General features: G+C 39.0%; 1 long non-coding RNA gene across 3 annotated transcripts in view; it reads right to left on the bottom strand.

Annotated features, from left to right (window-relative positions):
* Positions 1-822: 822 nt before the first annotated feature.
* Gm9947 overlaps positions 823-22522 on the bottom strand; it is a 37336-nt gene continuing 15636 nt past the window's right edge. The window contains exons 2-4 of one of the 3 annotated variants that reach the window (XR_003947744.1): positions 20208-20328; positions 18537-18723; positions 823-8030 (exon numbers count right to left, since the gene is read on the bottom strand). This is a non-coding gene — a long non-coding RNA (predicted gene 9947). Of the gene's footprint in view, positions 8031-13170; positions 17623-18536; positions 19281-20207; positions 20329-22522 lie in introns of those variants that run through there. The other 2 variants (XR_865195.2, XR_003947743.1) reach the window with 2 other exon arrangements.

Here is a 22522-nt window from a genome sequence, read left to right as displayed (position 1 = left end):
CAAATACCCAGAATAGTCCTTTTTTCTTCACAAGGATGCACACAGCTGGTGCACACATTCCCACAATAAATATTAACCAGCTATTGCAAGTAGTGACCTTCCTTTGTTCCTACTACACCCAAGCCAATGCTCCAGGGTCTGTCACCTCCAGTCCCAGAGCTGAGTTGGGTTGACAGGCTCCCAGTGACAGGGATATTTTCTCTCAAATATACCCAATAATTGGTTTGTTCTTCTGATTCATCTGATTTGCAGGAATATCTGTTTCTCCCACTTTCATGTCTCACACCAACTGCTGCTATCTCCCCTGGGACCTCCCAACCTGACTAAATCATTTGCTACAACATCTACTGAAACATAGCTTTGTTACATTGTAACTACTGCTGTGTCTTTTCATTTTTGCCATGGCTTCCCCCATCTTGCCAGTGATGTGGAAACACTTCTCCCCAAGACTATATTTAAATGTTTAAAGAGAAGATGCAAGATTCAGAGTTCAGTACAGATTTCTTTCTTTTTTCTTTTTTTCTTTTTGTCTATCCAAATGAGATGTCAGTATCATTAACATCTATAAATGTGGTTTCATCTTATTTGTATTTCAGGTAAACACATGTGTTATATGTGTGGGTTAGACTGTGGTGTGAACTTTAATCTTCTAAATGCACAATAATTATTCTAGACATAAAAATATGGATACAGCATGATGTGATAAGTGCCACTGCTCAGTCAAAGGAATAAAACTTTTCTCTGAAAGTTTCATTTTTTTCTCATGATTCACACCTTTAAATTTAAAAAAAACTAGTTTGCAATGAATTTAAAAAGAAATTATGACATTGTACATTTTTATTTTATTTTGAGATTGATCTTTACAATTTTACTTCCATTAAAAACAAAAGATGCTCCCAGACTCTTGGCCAGCTGTGTTTTATCTGGACAGATTTCCAGTCATTTCACATTGACATCACCCAAACCGGAAATTATCAACTGCCCAGCCAATCACCTTCACACATGGGTTTTCTTGTTTCCCATTCTACATCGGCTCTGTGGCTTCCCCAGATCACCCGTGCTGCTGTTCCAGCAGAGACTGCTCTGTCTTTGCAGCACACTGTAACCCTGTTGTCTCCAGATGCAGCTGTTGATTTTCAGTGTTGTTGGGAGTTTTTTGTTTTTTGGTTTTTTTGTTTTGTTTTGTTTTTTTATCTCCCTCAGTCTTCTCAGCCACCCTCCAGTGCGTTGTTTCTTCAGACTTGCTCCAAGGTCTTATCAGAATCCCCATGAGTCTTTCACAATGCCACAGCATCAAAAATATTCATGATGACACTGTCTAACTTGTCCTCCTTACTCTCTCAGAAGTATACATGTGATTTTCTGACTGTCAAATGTATGATAATTTTTCTGGGTTCTACTAATCAGACATTAGAGAATACTGTAGAAATATTACATATCATCCTTTTACTATGTAAAACAGTTATTGTCCTAAAATGTTTCATATTGAGATAAGCATAAAGTTCTTAATATGATTAACATATTGATATAATATTTCTTTTAAGATGACTTAATCAACTTTGGAATTTCTCAGTTTTAATTTCAAACACAGTAGACATCCATAGATCAAACCCTACACAATCTTAGCGCTTTGGACCCTCAAGGATGTTTTAAGTACCAATAGTCAAATACCAATTGCCTGATAATTGTCCCTCTATCATTGGTCTTTGCAGAAGCTGGTCCATGACTCCCCCACTTCTGAACCTCATTCTGTTTTCATCTACACATCACCCCAGAGTTCGTTTATCTTCCCAAGTTTTTCCAGAATATTATTTCTCTGTTCCAAATACATGATGGAAAAAACAATCATCACTGTCCATGCCATGGCTTACCTCATCAATCCTGCAAATTTCCCAATGCTGGCTTCCTATACAAGCAACATCCCAGAGGTAGGCTAACTGCTCTGACCTCAGGCCATATTTAAGTTTGTACCTTCTACTCTCTATTTAGGCTGCTCTCTCTTGTATCCTCATCTTAGACTGTTAGCAGTTCCCCTCTGCCCAGCCCGAGGCAGCAGAGGCAAGTGCCCTGTGAAGAGCACCTGCTTGAAGGGATGTCTTGCAGTCCAGTTATCTTTTACTGGATGTGTAATATGAGCAATTAACTTTCTGAATCTGAGAAATGGAAAACAAAGTACAGTAACTGTGGACAATGCATGTTCACCTCTAATAAAACATGATCAGTAAGAATTATGCAATGTGGCTGTTACCCAGTTCCTACCATGACCCTGAAAGAGTTCTCAGGGGTCTTCAAGAGATGCTGTTCTCTCTGTTTTGCTCTGATGATAGCATAGAGGGCTCCATCTTGACTCACCCTAATGGCTGTGATGGTTCCACACCTGCCATAAATGTGCATCTTCCTGAGACTCGACCAGTGCTATTACACCTCTCTCAGCAACCTCAGTGTGGCTCATTGTCCCTCAGCCTTCCATACAGCACATAGCAATACATAAGCCAATCCTCACCAGACAGGGGACAAATAAACACGTTTGATCTATAACCTTTCATTTATCTTGCCTTTCTCAGAACAGCTCAGGAAAATTCTTCCTCTAGCAAAATAAATTCATTCATTAGAAAAAAAGGAAACTCAAACAGGAAACATTTTATGTAGAGAGACAGTTTTGAAGAGAGAATCTTCCAAACTACACAAAAAGGAGGCCAATGTCTGGTGACCCTGGCTGGAGATCAATCCTGCTGAGAAATGACTGTTAGCCATTCAAAGTCTTTCAGAAGTGTGCTGAGAACCACAGACTTGAAATCCTCAGAGTCTGTCAGTTAGGAAGAAACATGGATTGGTACAGGGTATAGAAATGGCTCTAGTAGCAGTCCAGACTTCCTATATCCTGTCCTGAGGATAAGAATGGCTGCTTTATGCCTGGAGTTGGTTGATTGGCTCTGGAGATGAGTTTTCTGGTCTGTTAAATGGACCAGGTGAATGGAGACACCAAAATAGATAAAAATACATGTGTGTAATTTAAGATGGCTGATGTGTAATAATGAAATCAGCCTTTATGAGAACTACTTTTGATAATAAAATTCTAAGAGTCTTTTGCACACTAATCCTACATGCTAGATCATTCCTTTGTCAATAACCTAAATGGCCTAAAAATGTAGGCAATCACCTCAAAGCATACTTCAAAAGTAAGTGACAACCAGTGGTTATATCTTAAAGATACTGTAACACCATTCTTGGCCAGTGTTAGATTGCTTCTACTGAGGAATATGTTGATAATTGATAAATTAAGAAAAATAGAATTTTCTTAGAAGTTTAAAGCCCAGTCCTCAAATCCCACTTTCAAAGAGAAAGTGGAATTTGTATTATGGTTTGTATATGCTCGGCCGAGGGAATGGCACTATTAGGAGGTGTGGCTTTGTTGGAGTGGTGTGTCACTGTGGTTGTGGAACTTAAAACCCTCACACTAGCTGCCTGAAGGCAGTCTTCTACTAGCAGCCTTCATATGAAGATGTAGAACTCTCAGCTCCTCTTGCACCATGTCTGCCTGGATGCTGCCGTGTTCCTGCCTTGATGATAATGGACTGAACCTCTGAACCTGTAAGCCAGCTTCAATTAAATGCTGTCATTTATAAGACTTGCTTTGGTCATGGTATCTGTTCACAGCAGTAAAACCCTAACTAAAACAGTCAGTATCCAACAATGCTTTATTCTAACAATTTAAGTGAGGTCAATATTAGTTTTAATATGTTAACATAGGTAACTGTAACCAAATGATCAAATGAGGCCAAATGATCAAAAGATCAAGTTCAATGTAGAGCAGCCCATGTAATTCAAAGCCTGATTCTCCATCTTGGAAGGCCTGTGACTAAGCAATTCACTTAATATCTCTGTGTATTAGTTTTCTCATTTGCAAGGTATGCACTGTAATTATACTTTTATATATTCACAGGTTTATTACTCTTAAAATAAATTGTCTTGTGTGAAATCCTAAATTAACTAGGGGGGGGAGGATTTCAAATTCAAACTGAGCCTAGGCTGTATAGAGAGACTCTGTTTCCAAAAATAAACCAATATAAGAAATCTTGTTCAATTAACCAGAATTGCCTTCAGTTGGAGGAAGAACAGGGTGGGGAGCAGAGCAGTGGCTCTGCCCTGGATCGTTAGGAGAAAAAGACAGCTTTGCTTTTGACATGACTTTCTAGTGTCTTCTTATAGTATGCTGTTTGGCTCTTAAAGCTTTAAATATATACTCTGTTCCCACTTTTTAAAGTTTTCTTCTTATTTTATGTGTATGGGTGTTTTACTTACATGTATTACATGTATGTCTGCACACCACTTACTTGCAATGCCTATGGAGGCTAGAGAAGAGTGTCAGATCTCCTAGAACTGGGCATACAGACAATTATGAGCTGCCATGTGAATGCTGGGTATTGAATCATGGACCTCTGGAAGGAGTCAATGCTCACAACCACCAAGGCATCTTCCCAACTCTTAAAATCTTGTTTCTAAACGTACAGACATGACTAGTCTCTTGCTAATTTGTCTTTCTTCACAAACCTCCACATTCTGGAGTTGTTGATTCCCTTATAAACATGTTCCCCTAAGTTATGATTCAAAAAGTAACTTTATTAACAAAAAATTTCACTAAAATTAGCTGTATCAACAAAAATATATCTCAGTGTATACAGTGGAGTGTTTTTCAGAAGACCTTTTCAGTTTGTTGAGGTCTCTCATGAGAAGTGAGGGCTGTCTGAAGAAGGATTGCTTTAAGCAAGCCTGTAGTGCCCTAAAGTGGCTTAGTGCTTTGCCTGATGCATAGTCTAGGATGTCAGGATGCTTCCATCCACTGGCAAAATTACACCCACAAAAGCACATGCAAGTTCATCACCAAATGTGCATAGTGGTGCTCCAGCCAGAAGTATTCACTATGTAACACAGGCCATCTATGTTCTCCTAGATGAGGAAAAAAGGAGTTTTTGTTATTGGAATTAGTGATCTATTTATACTTCGGCCTGGGAATGGCATTAAGGCCCTCAGAAGAAGACAGAAATCTTGAGAACAGTTCCCTGAGACTGATCTAGTTCTGGATATGGTTGCTGGCTACGTGAGCACTTTTGGTTGGTGGGGAACAGTCACATTCTATACTTAAAGGAAAGAATTTCAAATACGTATGTTTTAGTGAAAAGTTTACAACTTTAAAAATCATAGTGTTTGAAACACTCTGCTGACAATAACTCTATCACCATCCTCATCAGGGCAGGAGTGGCTTTTTGCAAGTTACTCCCAAGAAAGGGCCTGCTGGCCTTCTCTTAAGGAAGTAGGGGACAAAGGTGTCTTTTGACTATTTCCTGCAGTCCTACCCAACATTCCAACACTTCCCTCTTAGCTATTTGTAATTCTGTGTACGCTGCACAGGTCTCAGGAGGTGACAGAGGATATAGGGGACTGAAGGTAAAGCCCAGTGTATGCAGCTGTGAAGAACTCATCAGCCTATTGATGTGAGACTTGGGGGCGATGAAGCACTTTTGGGATCACCCAGGTCTTGGTAATTAGCCTCTCACTCATGATATGTAAGGAGGCCTAATGGCCTCTCACCAGTTCACTAAGCTAGACTATGGCGCAATCACACTCCAGTCTATCATCGGTGCCTATCTGGGTGAATAGACACTTGTGTTCATCTTCCCAGGAAATGTTCATGTACCTCCAAATATGGGTGAGCAGAAGAGTACTGCGAGGGCCAGGGAGTGAGAGAGAAAAGGTCGGTGGAGAGCCAGTAGGAACAGGTTTTGTTTGATGGTATTATACTATTATGCTACTATGTATTTCTGTGTGTGTGTGTGTATAAGCTACAATGTAGTAATTAGCAACTTGGATACCCAAAAACTGTGGTCTGTGCTTTAATTTCTATTTATTATTTTCCTCTTTCCCATAGTTTTATGAAAACAATAAAATACAGATGTTTTCTTAGGTAACTTTTCTAAGTTAACAGCAAGTGTGTTGTTTTCATCCTCACAGTAACTGGGTGTAGTTATTTCTACAGTTGTTTACATTTAGAAACGTTTTTGGGGGATGAAGAAAGGAAACTTTTGACCTCTTTCTAAAATGAAAAAGATGCTGTTTCTCCATTATAGGTTAGAATATATTACATTTTAAACTTGGCAAAGAAACAATCCAAGAGGAATTTTCTGGAACATAAGTGAGTGATGAAGGGCCTGAAGGAATGCCAGGATTTCCAGGGCTCTGTAGAACCAGGACCAGCATGTTGAAACCAGCGTGAGCCTCCCTGAGCAACACCTGCGATGTGTGTACCTCTGGATAAAAGTTGTGGCTAACTTGTTTACAAGACTGAATTTCCTGAACCATGAAGTGAAAATACATTCTTTGCAAAAATATTGTATCCAGAATTCTGAAAAATTCCAAAAGAAGCTACAAGGAACAACTCAACTCCATACACAGGTCTTGCTGTTAGTGCTGACACTGCCTTTGCCGAAGTCTGGGCATACCCAGGTCCACTAGCATCATCACAAATAAAGTCTTGGATTTCAAGAGATCTTCAGCTTAGGGAAGAATTCTGATTAGAAGTTTTTCTTTAGCATTCCTTAGTTCTGTTTTGAAACTGTGTAACAGAGCCCATGCAGACCTACCATGAACAATAGCCACATAACAGTGCTACACAGCAGATGCCCAGGAAAGAGTAAAGCTTTCCCTGCAGACACTATTTTCTGTACTTACTTGTGGGTATGTCTGATTCTGGCATGCTTCCTAAACAAGGAACACAGCTCAGTAACACTGCCTGTTGCCATAGGTAAAAGGAGACATGAATGTTCATCTTTCCTGCTCAATTTCCTCCCTCATTCATTCCTTTTTTTAAATTAATGTTTTACCTCTAAAATTCAATATTTCAATGCTATGTTCACATTTAACCAGCATCAATACTTTGGCTATATTTCACTATGCACTTTGCAAAGCCAATTCTTGTTAGAGTACTGGGAAGGAGTTGAGCAGTCATTTATTTCCTAGGATACTTGTAAATACTTCCAACAAACATCAAAGTTAAGCATTTCTCTTTCTTGCATCTTCATCATCCAGAAAATTCTTCCGAACATAGAAGATTCTTTACTGTTGCATGAATAGACAAGTTAAATGCAAAGAAGAACTGAGGTCCTTGACAGAATGGTAAGGTGGGTAAACCGAACAGGATGGATCTGGAAAAGACCTAACTGCCTGGACTGCAGAAAGCCAGGGGCTAGGCTGTTCTTTGGCTGCCAGTCTGCTGTGCACAGTAATGTCTTAGCACATCCCACTTCTATGAACCAATCACTCTCCAGGCCACACTGATCGCTTGTACTCTTCTTGACCTAAACATAACCTGAAAATATTACGGCTTATTACCACAGCTTAAAGAGGGCATTTTCTATTAGTGAGCAGTACTTCAATATAGAGTGGAGTGATTTATTTACACATTGAAAGTAATCAATTTACTTTTTTTTTCTAAATAAATTTTGAGAGAGAGAGATTTCAGAGTACCTTTCTAGAAAAACGTGTTTCAAAGCATCAGAGCTCATCGAGGTATGTATGCCACCTGGGCTGGACAGGAGTCCTGAGGAAAGGCACTGAGAGCAGAGACTGGAAGATTTGGGTCCCTTGTACCTGGTTGTGCATGTAGTTTTTTTTAAAAAAAAATAGCTCCCAACTTAATAATAACCAAATAATTTATTAAAATATATTCCACCATGAGATCACTATGCAATGGTGGGTCTGTGAATCTAGGCAGTCTTTTTAAAGATTTTAATTCCCATATTAAAACATGGGAGTTATACCCGGTAAGCCCCTGGCTCTCTGTGATTCACTGAGTGATACGGGATGCTTTGTATATAACAATTGTTCTCCATGTGCAGATGTATGGACCGCTCCAGTAACTTTTCCTGAAGCTGTATCAGCTGCTGCTTGTGTCCCAGTCATATCCTTTGAACCTCACTTTTCCAGTAGCTCCAGATGACTTCCAATATCTGCAGTCTGATCGGTGCAGAGGACTCCTTCCAGAGACATGAAAGTACAAGAGAAAATATATACTGGTCTCTACAAGTCCAAATGTTGGGAACTGACACATCAGCACACACTCCATCTCCTCTCAGAGGGAGGATTACAAGAAATGTACACATTGCCAACAGCCCCTTGGAATTAGGTTCTGATTGTGTGCCCTATGTCAGCTACTTGAATGATTCCTCTGACTATCTGCTTCTTGTCACATATATCCACCAACTTGGGCTGGAGAGATAGTTCACTGGTTAAGAATGCTGCTACTCTCTGGGAGCAATTGTGCCCACTCCCAGTACTCACCTGGTGGCTTATAACCACCTATAATTCCAGTTCCTGGGAATCTGATGCTGTTTTCTGATCTCTGTGAGTAATATTTGTGTACATGGTGCATGTACCTGCACATTGGCAAATCACTCATACACATAAACTAAACTAGGTAAATAAATTTAAAAAAGACTACGTTTAAAATCCCAAGTTTATAAAGAAACACTAAAAAATCTAAATCTTCAGAGCTATCTCAGGATGCAAGCTTGTAAGTTTTGTAGATAAAATACATACTTATAAAATGCATATCACCATTTCCTTACGAATATAGCATTAGTAATAGGGTATGGACTTGTTGGATAGGATAACTATTTTTTCAAATAGTGTATTTGTACACATATGCTACACATAGAAAAATCGAAGCAAGGGCCTTAAAATTAATTACAAGCTCTTTCTCCCTCAAAATGCATGCAGCTTTTATATATGCCCATGACATTTTTCTCTGCATAGCTGTAAGCCATTCCAAAACATCATGAACCATTTCTACGTGATCATGTGTCCTAGCACGGATGAGTTAAGAATAATGAAAAGTAGCTAATTTGAGCACCTGGGGTTCTAGTTGTTTGAATTCTTTCTGGATTTTCTTGAGTCTAGAGCTCTGCATCTAAGCCTACATCCTGAGAGAACGTATAGTAAGAGTCTCTCCAGGATACCCAAGTTGAGAGTTCTGGTTAATCAGTGCTAATACCCCACAGTTCATCACTCCAGTCTTCTGCCACTCTCTTGTTTCTTCCCACCTCTAGGAAACTGAATTGACTACAGGGAGTCTTTTACACAATGTGCCCTTGGCAGATCCAAATCTGTAGCAACTTTTAGAGTGCCCAGCGTTTTATTGGAAGTCAGAGTCAGCCCTTTCCTTCTAGGGCAAGTTGAATCAAAACTGTTTCTGGAAAGGTTGAGCAATTTCTTTTCAGATATATTATCAAACCTCTGTTCTATTCAGATTTAGACCAGAATAAGTTCTGAACTGGAAAATGGCTAAACTAAATCTATAAACACAATATCCAATAATGTATGTTAAAAGTTATGTAGCTTAAAGCTATTTGTTTTCTTCATTTTAGGCTATATTGGAAATAACTTTTAAAGAACATATAAAATAGAAAAATGCAGGAGGAGGGATGCAACTGCATATCATTGTTTTAGGTGAAATCAGCTAGACTCAAAAGGAAAAAATCCCTGACTTTATCTTATATACAGATCATCCTGAGTGAGGTAACACATTCACAAAGGAACTCACACAATATGTACTCACTGATAAGTGGATATTAGCCCAAAACCTAGGATACCCAAGATATAAGATACAATTTCCTAAACACATGAAACTCAAGAAAAATGAAGACTGAAGTGTGGACACTATGCCCCTCCTTAGAAGTGGGAACAAAACACCCATGGAAGGAGTTACAGAGACAAAGTTTGGAGCTGAGATGAAAGGATGGACCATGTAGAGACTGCCATATCCAGGGATCCACCCCATAATCAGCATCCAAACGCTGACACCATTGCATACACTAGCAAGATTTTATCGAAAGGACCCAGATGTAGCTGTCTCTTGTGAGACTATGCCGGGGCCTAGCAAACACAGAAGTGGATGCTCACAATCAGCTAATGGATGGATCACAGGGCTCCCAATGGAGGAGCTAGAGAAAGTACCCAAGGAGCTAAAGGGATCTACAACCCTATAGGTGGAACAACATTATGAACTAACCAGTATCCCGGAGCTCTTGACTCTAGCTGCATATGTATCAAAAGATGGCCTAGTCGGCCATCACTGGAAAGAGAGGCCCATTGGACACGCAAACTTTATATGCCCCAGTACAGGGGAACGCCAGGGCCAAAAAGGGGAAGTGGGTGGGTAGGGGAGTGGGGGTGGGTGGGTATGGGGGACTTTTGGTATAGCATTGGAAATGTAAATGAGCTAAATACCTAATAAAAATGGAAAAAAAAGGAAAAAATCCCTGACTTTATCTTATATACAGATCTAGATTTAAAAGTATAGGGGCTGGGGAGATAGTGCAGCAATTAAGAGCACTGACTGCTCTCCCAGAGGTCCTGAGTTCAATTCCTAGCAACCCTATGATGACTCACAAGCAACTAAAATGGGATCTGATGCCCTTTTCTGGTGTGTCTGAGGACAGTGACAGTGCAGTCATATACATAAAATAAAAATAAAATGTTTAAAACTATAGATCTCTGTGTGTGCATGTGCATTCATGTACATAAGGGGGAGAGACAAAGGTAGAGAGACAGACAGACAGAGAGACAGAGGAGATAACATAGGGGAAGAGACCTTAAGAGAGGTGGAAAAAAACAAAGTGGAACGCGTGTAATAAGAAGGCAGAGCAGAGGTTAATATGGAGGAGAAGGAAACAAATGAGCCACAGGTTGAGAGAGAGCACAAAGTCAGGGAAAGGAGTAAATAAAAACAAAGTATAGCGACACACGTGGATTCAGGTGTTATGACCAAGCCAATTGCTTTGAATGCTAACACAAAAACCAATTAAACATAATATCCATACCATCTAAACCCATTCATCTGCTTGGTAGATACCTGTGAGCCTTGGTCATCTTTCTTAACTATCAAACCAGTTCAATGTGAATCCCCTCAGAATTCTCAGAAAGTGTAACAACAGCATTCCAGGAAGGCCCTGAGGTGACAGGATCCGGAGAGGGCCCCCAAACAAATCAGTGTACAGACAAACATTGTGTCGTTAGTTTGTTCTTTTGTTTCTTGATATTGTGAAGGTTAAGTTGTCTGTTTAGGTGAAAGATTAACATTGGGATAATTTTAGAAGCCACCTCCAGTCAACTTTAACTTTTGACTCCTCATTCATATCCTTGCCCATATCAAGGAAATACAATTTTTGAGGTCTTGCCAAATTTGACACAGGAAAGGAAACAGCAGAATTAAGCTGAATGGGAAAACCTTTGCAGAGGTCCAAACTCTCAAAGAACAGCTGTTTTATGTTCATTTTATCATATTTAACAAAACACACAACCCAATGCCTCTCATCATTCCTTTTAGGGGTTTCACTTGCCTAACTTGGTCCCCAGTGCTTCTGCTTAAATAGAGAGAACATCGAAGGTCATGAGATTGCACACATCCCTGTACACATCTTGTCTTTTATGGGTCTGAGAGGGTGGGGACAGAAATTTCACAAGAAAAGTGTCCCTAGGGTAATTAAGTTAAAATAAACCAACAATAACAGTGAGGCAGTTGGTGTTTTGAAATTAAGAATGTTATCTCATTCAAAATGTTCCAAAATACTAACTGAGTGGAAACCATCATCAATAGAAGCACTGTCTTGGAACACCCACTTCCGTTATATCCCCTCTCCCCTTGCCCTCTCTTTTCCTCTAACTTCCTTAGCTCCTATTTCTCTATTCTCTTCTCAATCTGAAATGCCCTCTACTAACATTGTTTAAAGGATCTGCTAGCTTCAGCATAAAAGGATGGGTGACTACATCCAAACTCCAAAAAAGGAAAGGATATTATAATGTATAAACAATAAAAACATTAAATTTGCTGGAAAATTACTCCAAAATTGTAACTAATAACTTTATCTAGAAATACTTCATTCATTGATTTATAGCTCACCCATGCCAAAAAAAAAAAAAATCCCAGTAATTACTCCCAGTGGTTTTACAGGACACCACCAAAGAGCACCCGTCTTGGTAACATTTCTCACTCCTTAAAAATGTTGAAAAGATGGGACAACAGATTTTAATACAGAGTTGTATGAAGGTATCACCTAAGACAAAACTCATACAATACATATTCCATGTAACAAAGAGTGAACCAACAACCAATATCCAGCAACTATTCCATAGACTCAGCAAGTAGATGTTTACTTTTATGTTATAACAGAACTTGGAAGGTGAGCATCTACCCATAGTTCAGCAACTCAACAACATCAGACCAGGGATCCTGATGTTTAGTTACTTCTTTTCCCCACTGAGGAAAAATGATGCAAAGATGGAGAAAGAGAAGAAAAGCCACAACTCTCTTCACTGGGAAAGTGGAGGCTTTTAGAGAGCTCCACCTGTACTCTACAGAGATCTCATACTTGTATTTTAAATCAGCCCCAACCATCAGGGGAGATTATGGTGAAGGACACATTTGGCTCCCTAGGGGCTGGAGAGAAATAAAACTCTGGGGCACAGTGACACATTGGCTGACTCATGGTCAGCTCATATATGAGCATCAGGAGAGAGGAGCATCTGACTCATTTTGCCCTTCAACTTGGTTGACCTTACTGGAGAGTCTCCTGGCCCCTGTTTGGCTGGTGGGAGTTTAGAAGACTTCTGTGTCTATGTTTGTTTCTGGAACTTCTCTTTCTGACCTGCATCTTAGCAATGAACAATTCTGGCTAATCCTCATCCTTAACAGTTGACATCATGTCCTTGGTGACTTCCTGTCTCATAGCATGATGGCATCCCTGAGCACGTGGTCTTTTCTTAACCTAAGGCACAATTGCTGTTAACACTTCTCCATTTCATCTGATCACTTCCTGTCTTTCCTGAGGTGAGACCGCAGGAATCACAGATTTGCAAAAGTTTAAACAGAATCAAGAGAGAGAGATAGCTCCAGGAATTCCTTCAGTATATTGTAGATTTGATTGCTGAAAATCCCAGAACAGTTTTCATTTGCTGACAGGCATTGCCAAAATTTCTTATTCAGACTACAACTCAAAGCACATTTTAATGACAATAAGTTTATCCTTTTTATAGATTCATGACCTTTTGAGATCTAAAGAGGTGGACTGGGGAACTTCTAATTACAGCTCACTTTAAAAGAACAACATTTAGAATAAATTAAATTTACACTCATACCTTCATCAGATATTCATTTATTTAAAAGATAATGCAGCATCATACTTGAGCAAAGCTATGAAGAGAAAGATCACCTGAGAGACTCTGGAAAGGACCTCAGTATAGAGCAAGGGCTTGTCTAACATTCTGAAGACCTTTGGCTCCATCACTAGACATACATGCTACTGGAAGAGCAACTTAGTACAGGTGTTAATAATCAGTGTGTCAACGTCCAACAAAGATGAGAGCTAAAATGACTGCTGGCCAGCAATGGCTTATTAGTGGCTCATTAAATCAACCCAGAGAATCATAACCATGACTTTTATTTAAATGAAATGGAATGAAGTATAACATACCAAAATAGATCTCTTTCAATCAATGTATCTCTATCACATTTCAAAGTTAGTATAGATCAAATTAAAACCATGATCATTTTATAAAATACTATTCTAGAGAGAGTCATAACTGTTTTTATATTTTAAAAATCTATTTTAAGATTCACTTAAACTTGAAATAGCATTTTAAATTATTTCACATTGAATGTGTTTGCATCACTAAGAGTAAGCACTGAAATATATGTATGTGTGTTCATTGTAACTGGAATGTATAAAATTAACTGTGAGGCATTATGAATAACCATTATATAACATTAAATATGTACAACTTCAGCTTAATTGTGATTAAATCTTAACATAAGGTTGAGGATGAAGTCACTATTTTCATTTATAAATGTGTCAACAGCATACACAACTTGAAATATTTGTAATATGTGTTGTACATATGTGATACAATAAGAGGTGAATGAATGACAGGTATAACATTTGAGCTCACAATCACTGGGAGAGATGGCGAGGAGAAGACCCAAGCAAGGAAACAGAATCTGGAACACAAGGAGCTCCAGATCATCAGCTCATCGTGGGGAGATAAGCGCATTTCATTGACTTTTTGCTAGAGTGCACATGAACTTTATTTATGGTCTCTAAAATAGGAATGGCGTATTTATCATGATGCCAAAATCTGTGCTGTGCCATTTCCAGAATCAGTCATCTTTTTGACTCATACTGCTTATCTCAACAATGTCACCAATTAACTCCTTAATAAGTTAAAATACCATTCTCTTTGATTTGTGGGCTATATTTCAGATGTTTCTTTTATGTTTCTTGTATAATTGGTGACTTGATACTGAGATCACTGCTTCCAGACCCAAGTGAAATACAATACACAGTGAGGTCATAACACTCTACATAAGAATCCATTTCTGCCTTCAGCAGTTATAATAAACATGCTCAATTTTGTCTGCAACACATGAAGATACTCTTTACAAGTTTACTTTATGCTTCTTTCATTGACACGGCCCCTTACCACCCATGATCACAGCAGGGTGGGTAGAGATCTTGGGGGTCCTGCAGCTTTCCACAACATAGCAGAATGGACACACTTAAGAATATGTGTCAGGGCTGCATTGTAATTAGAAGTGTGTGTGTGTGTATTCTTACAAGACTAAAAATAATTTTAAAAAGAGCATGAGCATTGTCACATAAAAGACTTTATGTGTGCTCTTCCTTGGCTGTTGGCTATTAGTCCCACCTCAGTTGCCATATCTCTCCTTCTGAACAGACATGTGCACACACCTAGTCTAAAGGAACCAGACCATGGAATCTATGACTTGGGGCTGTGTCCTGAGAATATGGAAGATACTTTAAGAATACTGTGCAGTGCCAAGGGTTGGTTTGGGTGAGCATGAAATGAAAATTCTGCAATTAGTTGTTTAATCTGGGCTGTAGGATTATTTTCCAAGTGTTGTTACTGTTTAGGGTTCAATTCAAATTCTGTGATCTCTACACAGCTGTTTCTGATTTCTCTCATTGGTGCTTAAGTGGAATTGTTCTTTCTGTCAACCTCGCTTTTCTTTTATACTTAAGCACTGTTCCATTTATTCACAGTTATGTATGTGTTTCCAATACTCTAGCAGTTGACATTGACATATGTGCTAAATAGTGTACTGCAGATAATTATTCAAAAAATTATTTGAACTGTAAAAAGCAAATCACACCAACCAGAGCATTGTGTTGTAGCCAGAGATGTCTGGATAAGTAGAGGAAAAGTTATTTTCTACAAAGCATATTATATGTCTCCCATATCTCCTAGAAGACCATGGGAGAACCACAGTGAGAAGAAACTCTGGAAATAAGACAGAGGCATCACTTCAGGGAGAGGGTTTAGGACACTACCCTGCAATAAGATACCACAACCCATTTCTCCCATGCCTTCTACCTGACCTTGTATAGAGTGCAGAAGAATCAATATCCATCAAGTCAAGAGATTATAATCTACAAAATCCTTATATGAATAGACTTTACAAAACAAAGGAGGAGCAATCCTCAGGATGAAGGATAGAATGAAGGGAACAGAGGAATGAGAGACATCCTAGTACATTTAGACACATGGATGAATGAATTCAACAACAGGGCCCCAAGCATACACAAGGGAAGTGAAGCTGTGTTAAACTATGCTAGGTAGCACTGTCTGTCTCTCTGACTACATTAATTTCACTGCCACAACATAGCACTAAAGTTATACTTATAATTTTCAAACCAGAAAACAGAGTTCAGAACTAAAGAGAAATTATTCCACAGATACATAAACGTATGTTTAACATGTGTCACTTAAAAATATTCTACATGTAATATTGATAAGTTGCATGGTAGAATTAACACCACACAAAATCCCTCAAATGCTTATAAAAGTCTGGTCATTTTAGTTGGAGAAGTTAAACACTGGCTTTGTTGGTATCTGTTTCTGTTTATACAAATACTCTAAGTCCTGAGACAAAGCATGCACTAGGGAGTGTTTGAAATAGATCTGGGATCACTCCCATCCAGGAGTAGGCAGCATGAAGAGAGCACTCAGTCAGTCATTGGAGTGGAAACAGGACAGACACTTCACAGTCTCCTGAGCTCACCCTTCAATAGAATCTTCAGCCTTTTACTTGAAGCTACATCCCACAACAGCAGCCGCTATACTTAAACGTAGCTATGGAGGTGTTTGTAAACTCACAGGAGAAAGGTGTGCTTGATCACCTAACACTTAGACTACTGACGTTTACAGATCCTATGTACTAATATCTCACTTTAAGAAATGACTTTTTTTCTCCAAGGAAACTGACCTTTTGTAATTTTGCTTCTCTCTGATATACTTTTTTACTTGATAGAGGCCATAAAATACCAGACATAACACCAAGAAGAGGGAAAACTAATTTGAATGTGAAAATAATAGACTGGCAAAAACCCAAAAGCAAGATAACCTAGTTCAAGCAAATTGAGCAACAAGAAGAAAATAGATATAGTTGTAATGGTCTTCAAAATCTGATGTCCATTCTATTAGAGTCTCAGAAAAAAAAATGAATCAGAGAATGTGTCTAGAAGAATATTTGAAAAGACAATGGCTAACCTATTGTCAAATTTTGCAAAATCTATAGATCTAAGAAACAGAACAATAAGCAATGGAATAAACTCAAAGATATCTACACTGAAAGCTTATCATATTTAAGCCTCTGAAAATTAAGGGAAAGAAAAAGTTTGAAATTAGCCACAGAAATCTGACTTTATCTGAGGAAAACAATAATTTAATTAATAGTAGATAAGTCATTAGAAGCAATCAACATCTGGAGAACTGAACTATTAGGTGGTTTGTCTGCATACAGTTAAACCATCCTGTTATAGTGGTGGGGAGATAACCCAATGAAGACAAATAAAGACAAAAGATTTTATTACTATCTAATGGAGTCCAAGGACAGAAAGAATAATACTATGGGCACAGCCAGCAGGTCATGCTTCTTCATAGGAGTTGATAATCACATGGAATTTCTGCAAGAATTATATTACTTCTCATGTGAAGACAGTGATTCTTTAATGTGGGGGAGGGAAATGGATATAAACAAAGTTCACAGTCCTTTCAAAGTGGCTGACTACTACGTTGTTGTTACTATAAGTCCTGTGTTTATATTATTACAGTCTGGGTGAGCAATATAAAAGACTGCAAAGAGAAACACTCAGAAGCACTTTATATAAGATGGAGTCATTTAAAATATTTAAACAACCCATAGGCGGCAATGAAGTCAGAGGGATGAGAACGTCAAGCAGAGCAGAAAACAGAACAGTAAATAGTAGGTCTGGCCAACCAGTTATGTTTATCACTGGATTCGTTTTCTGTCCCTGTAACAAATACAAGAGAAAAGAACCAGGAATAACCAGAGAATTATTATTTTGGCTTGTAGTTTTGAAGGTTTTACTTTATGGTCTGTTCATGGACTTCTGGCAAGGTCAGCAAGTCATGGTGTGGAGCACGTTACAAAAGAAAGCTCTTTACTTCACAACAGCCAGGAAACAAAGTGAAAGAGGACTCAGCGTCCTAATATTCTCTTCAATGGTGTGGTTCCACATGTGTTAGCATTCTCTAGGGGAACAGAAATGATAGAATGAACACAGATGCATACACACACACACACACACACACACACACACACACACACACACACACACTATAAAGTCAGTCCTTAGGAACTTTAAGGTCACATTCAGACCTTGGAAATGTATTAGAAAACTCTGGATGCCCTTTTCACTTGGATGCATGGGCATTGGGCAATTTTCCTTCTCAAATCTTGGCTTTAACTAGGTTGTAATATCTTTGCCCTGAAATCTCAGTACTCTTACACCCTCAGAGAGATTGACAAATGTCTTAAAAGATACACAAATTTTCTTTTTAAAGATTTTTGATGGCATATAGATATTTTAGAATAAAACTGTTATAAATATGTATGAAGGCTGTTTACTGTTTATACTTATAATACACATCAGGATCCCATTTTACATTAAAAGTAAACAATAACCCCACCTGTGCTTGGCTCAGTGGTAAAAGCACCTGCCCCCAAGCCTGGAACCTCATGGGAGAAACAGTGAACTGATTCTCAAGAGCATGTGCACTCCTGTTGGTGCATGTGAGTGTGTTCCTCTATATGTGCCCCCCCCATACACACACACACTGAAAAGATAAATGATTTTCTATCAATATACTGTAGTAACAAAAAATGTGTCTTTAGGTTTTTTTTGGAATAATGTGTGTGTAGGAGATCAGAGCTAGGCTCTTTGATTACTTAAGTCTTGTCATTGTGAGGAAGGTTCTGGTCATAACGCGGTACTGTAGGGAGTGAATGGCACGTTCATGTTTACCGTTGGTAGATCCTTCAGTGATTTACTGTCTTGTCTGTTGAGTCATTTATGATTGAAATGATCTTAAGGCTGAACATGAGATACAGAGCCATGTGCTCAATGTTGAGACAGAAACGGCAAGTGGCCACATTCCTCACTCACCTTGTGTCCTTGAGTGAAGCAGGGAACTCCATACCTCAGCAGATAGCAAGTTCAAGGGTGATGCCTGTGTCGGCAAAACCTAACTTGGAACACATGAAACAACTGAGTTAGAGTTCTCCTGTGAGTCATCCTGGAGCATAAGAATTACTGAGGGCATGTGCGTATGTCCTCACATTCTGCTGCATTCCTGCAGGGTGAGAGTAAGAAATGTGAGAGCTATTAGACTGAAAGGAGATACAGCATTGTTAGTCTCGTGCTGTGTGACCATCAGAAGTAAGGTGCTTATGGGACTTCAGTGGCAAGTTACTTTCCCACAATACACCTGCACGTGAGACACAGCTGTAAACAGTATCTGATTATGTTCAGAAATGTTTACCAGTTACAAGCAGACTCTTGTAATTCTGTGTTTTTATACACTTCCAGAATTACTTTCCAGAATTAACAGGATTATAAATTCAAGTCTGTCTATGCTTTCGGCAAATGGATAGTATTATCTAAGCAGACAGATATAAATAAAATCATGAATGACGTGATTTAGGTTCATTTAGATAGTTAAAAAACATTTGACATTAAACCAAGCATGTAACTTAGAAGTCAGCTGATCTCTGGAAAGGCTGCCTATGCCTCCTGTGAAGGCTTTCATCACTTACACCAACAGATAATAGGGTAAATGGCTGAAATAAAGGATTCAGACTCTCTGTTTAAAACAATGGTAAGCCAAAGTCTTGTGAGAATTGTGAACTCTTTTTGTAGTTCAGGATGAATCTGAACAAGAGTACCAGCTGTTTTATTAGATAATGTCTTGGACAAGGTCACTCATGAATGAACATTTTCACACACTGCATGAATCATGAATCAACAATGAATTTCTAAAAGGATGATGACAAATATCTGAGATAGTCTGGAAATGGATTCTTTTCCATGACCAAATTTATTTTCTTAGCCAGGAAAAAAAAAAAAATCTGAACTTCTTGCCAAGCTCCAGGTTTTTCAACAGATTCAAAATTAAAACTATAATGAGAAACTGAAATACAATGCAAAAGTAGCTAATCTACTTGATATCTGGCCTTACTTTTAAAGAAAAAAGTGAATGTCTACTTTTAATTTTCAGGCCAGCTGAACAATTTGGACAAGTTAGAGAGATCAACAGAGAACATAAGTTGATACCAGAATTGTTTCTGGTTCCTTCAAAAACAACATTCTTCCTTTTTTAAATACCTCTCTATTGTTCATGAAAGGTAGATATTTATAAACTGCCTGCCCCATCGTGTGGTAATGAGATTTAAACAATGTGTTTTAATTGTTCAATCAAAACACTCTTCAAACAACTTGAAAGGTCAGCATAACAAATGGTTGGCCACTTTCAGGTTTCCTTTTTATACTGCAGATGTCTTTTTTGATGGTCCAAAATGACACAACCATCTGTTAATGACTCAACTGTGTAGTATGGATTCCCAATGACTGTGGAACATGATGTGTTCTAATCACACTGGCAAAACATCTTGGCTGTCCGTGAAGACAATACATTTATAAGCATACTGGACAAATGTGGGTTTGTTTTTGTCTTCAAATAGATTTAGTTTAATTCTTAAATTAGCGGGGAAATCTGATAGTGAGTTACTAAGTATTAATGACAATAGAACACATCCTTTCTTAAATCAACATCCTTACCTAAACTTATCTTAACTTTTCTTTTTTTGTGTTTTCAGGGCTGAGACTTGAACTCAGGGCCTTATGCATGCTAGGCAAGTGTCTCTAGCACTGAGCTCCTCACCATCACTGGTCTTAAAATCTGAAAAGCAATAGATAAGACACCCATTACCTTGAGCTTAATTGGTTTTATCATAACATTTTAAAATAATTCTAATAATGTCATCTTTCTCTTGTTCCTCCCAAATATCTAAGTTTTTAAAAATCCTTAAAAGAAATACAGTGGACACTTTTACTAGCTTTGACTAAACACATTTCTCTTTGAATTTGCTGAACCTATAGGGTCACTAGCAGTGCAAAAGGTTTCAATTTTCCCACGGTGGCGGAGCAAGATATCAATGCAGAGCTCCAGCTGGCTGCTGCTCAGGGCAGGATTTGCAAGTCCACATTCCAGATTCCTCAATATTGCAACACAAGAGGTTTTACAACATGAAAACAACTATCTAACAATCAAAGAACACAAAGGGGCAACCATTTTTACAGCACTCTACAGAGTGAACCCTCTTGAAAGTGACTATTTTGTCAAGCAACTAGAAAAAGGTGGCAAGACACACATACTACACAACAAAGTATAGGCGCTCCCACAGAAGGCTTGCAATTCATTAACCACACGGACATAACTTCCAGCAGTAGCATTTAGGAGTCCCTATGCCAAGTGCAAAGCCACAGGCTTGGCTGTGGATGGATATAGCAGTGGCGGTTTCCAGAGTCTAGCAATTCTAGGCATGAGTATTATGTACAGCTCTTGTTTTTTTCCCATTATGTTATAACTATAAAATTTATTTTCCTCACAGACAGCCAGGATGGACTGCCAGTGAGCTGTGATTTGGATGACACAAAAGGAGGTGGGTCTGTGACTCAAGAGGAAGGACCTGAATCAAAGTGATCAGCCAGCTGCTGGTACAGAAGACAATACTAAGGAATTCAGAGACGATGTCACCATCAGTGAGAGATGGCTTGTTCAGCTCTTGCTAGATTTTCTAATACTCTTAATGAGATCCATGGGGGAAGGAAGAAGTGTCTTTTGCTTGTGTTAGATCACATGCCCTTCCCTGGGACAGTTCTCAAAATCAGGGAAATGAAATGTTCTGCCTAGCCAGGAGGAAGTGATATCACCCTTGAGGGATAGAAATGGTCCAGCCTGATCTTTAGCAGGCAGAGTGGTGCTTTCATATTGGATCCCGGAGTGCTGTTTGCACCAAAAGAATTGAAGGTACTGAGCCTTCAAAAGGCAGTAAAGAGAAATAACATATGGCTTCTTCCTCTTCTTTCTCCTGCCTACCTCTACCCCTCCCCTCCCCCTTCCCCTCCTCCTTCCCAACATCTCCTCCTCCTCCTCTCCTCCTCTTCCTCTCCTCCTCCTCCTCCTCCTCCTCCTCCTCCTCCTCCTCCTCCTCCTCCTCCTCCTCCTCCTCCTCCTCCTCCTCCTCCTCCTTCTTCTTCTTCTTCTTCTTCTTCTTCTTCTTCTTCTTCTTCTTCTCCAACAAGACCTCACCAGTTCATCCTTGATGCCCTGAGCTTACAACCTACCAGCATCATTCTTCCTACCAAGTGAATGGATTACAGCTGTGCTGAACCACACACAATGTCTTACCTCTCCTTGGTCAATTACAATTGTGTTTGTTATTTGATTTTTGTCTTGATTATCCAAAACAACTGTAACTGTAATTTAATTTATAAACTAATTATAAACTAAACTACAGTCCTTTCCTTAACACCTGCCCTGCTCCCAGGGTACCCACAGCTCTCCCTCTGCTTTCTAGCAGCTACATCCCACCCGAGACCTGACCTCTCATATGGACCTCCCCATGAGAACTAGCCCACTGATATCACCCAGCTGAGGCAGCACTCTTCCTACAAGAGCACTTTTGAATATATATTTTATAATCAAGGTTTTACTTTCTGTTTAACCACACTGCAAAGGCAAAGCGTAGTCCAACTGTCTGCCTCCCTGTCATTGTGTGAGAAGAGAGATTTGTTCTCTTTCATAAATCCACACAGTTCTAATCCCTGTCACTAAGGAGAGAGATCAAGTCAATCCCTCTGTCTCATTCTCCCTTCTCTATAGGAAGGGAGGTAAAACACCAGCTTTCACTCAACCTTATTTCCCCATCCAATAGAATTCAGGTCACTGCTCCCCGGTGCCCTGGCATCTACTTCTCTATGATGGTTCTATGTTCATGCAGGAAGTTCTGTCTTCTGCCCTGGTTCAAGACTTTGTATTTCCTGTGTCTAAAGTCATCTGGTAAGGAAGAGTCTATGCCTTTAGTGGGAGA

This window comes from Mus musculus, chromosome 1, assembly GCF_000001635.26.
Source record: "Mus musculus strain C57BL/6J chromosome 1, GRCm38.p6 C57BL/6J".
Taxonomy (NCBI): Eukaryota; Metazoa; Chordata; class Mammalia; order Rodentia; family Muridae; genus Mus; species Mus musculus.
The sequence above is the reverse complement of the archived record's forward strand: the minus strand, read 5'-3'. Positions and strand labels throughout refer to the sequence as shown.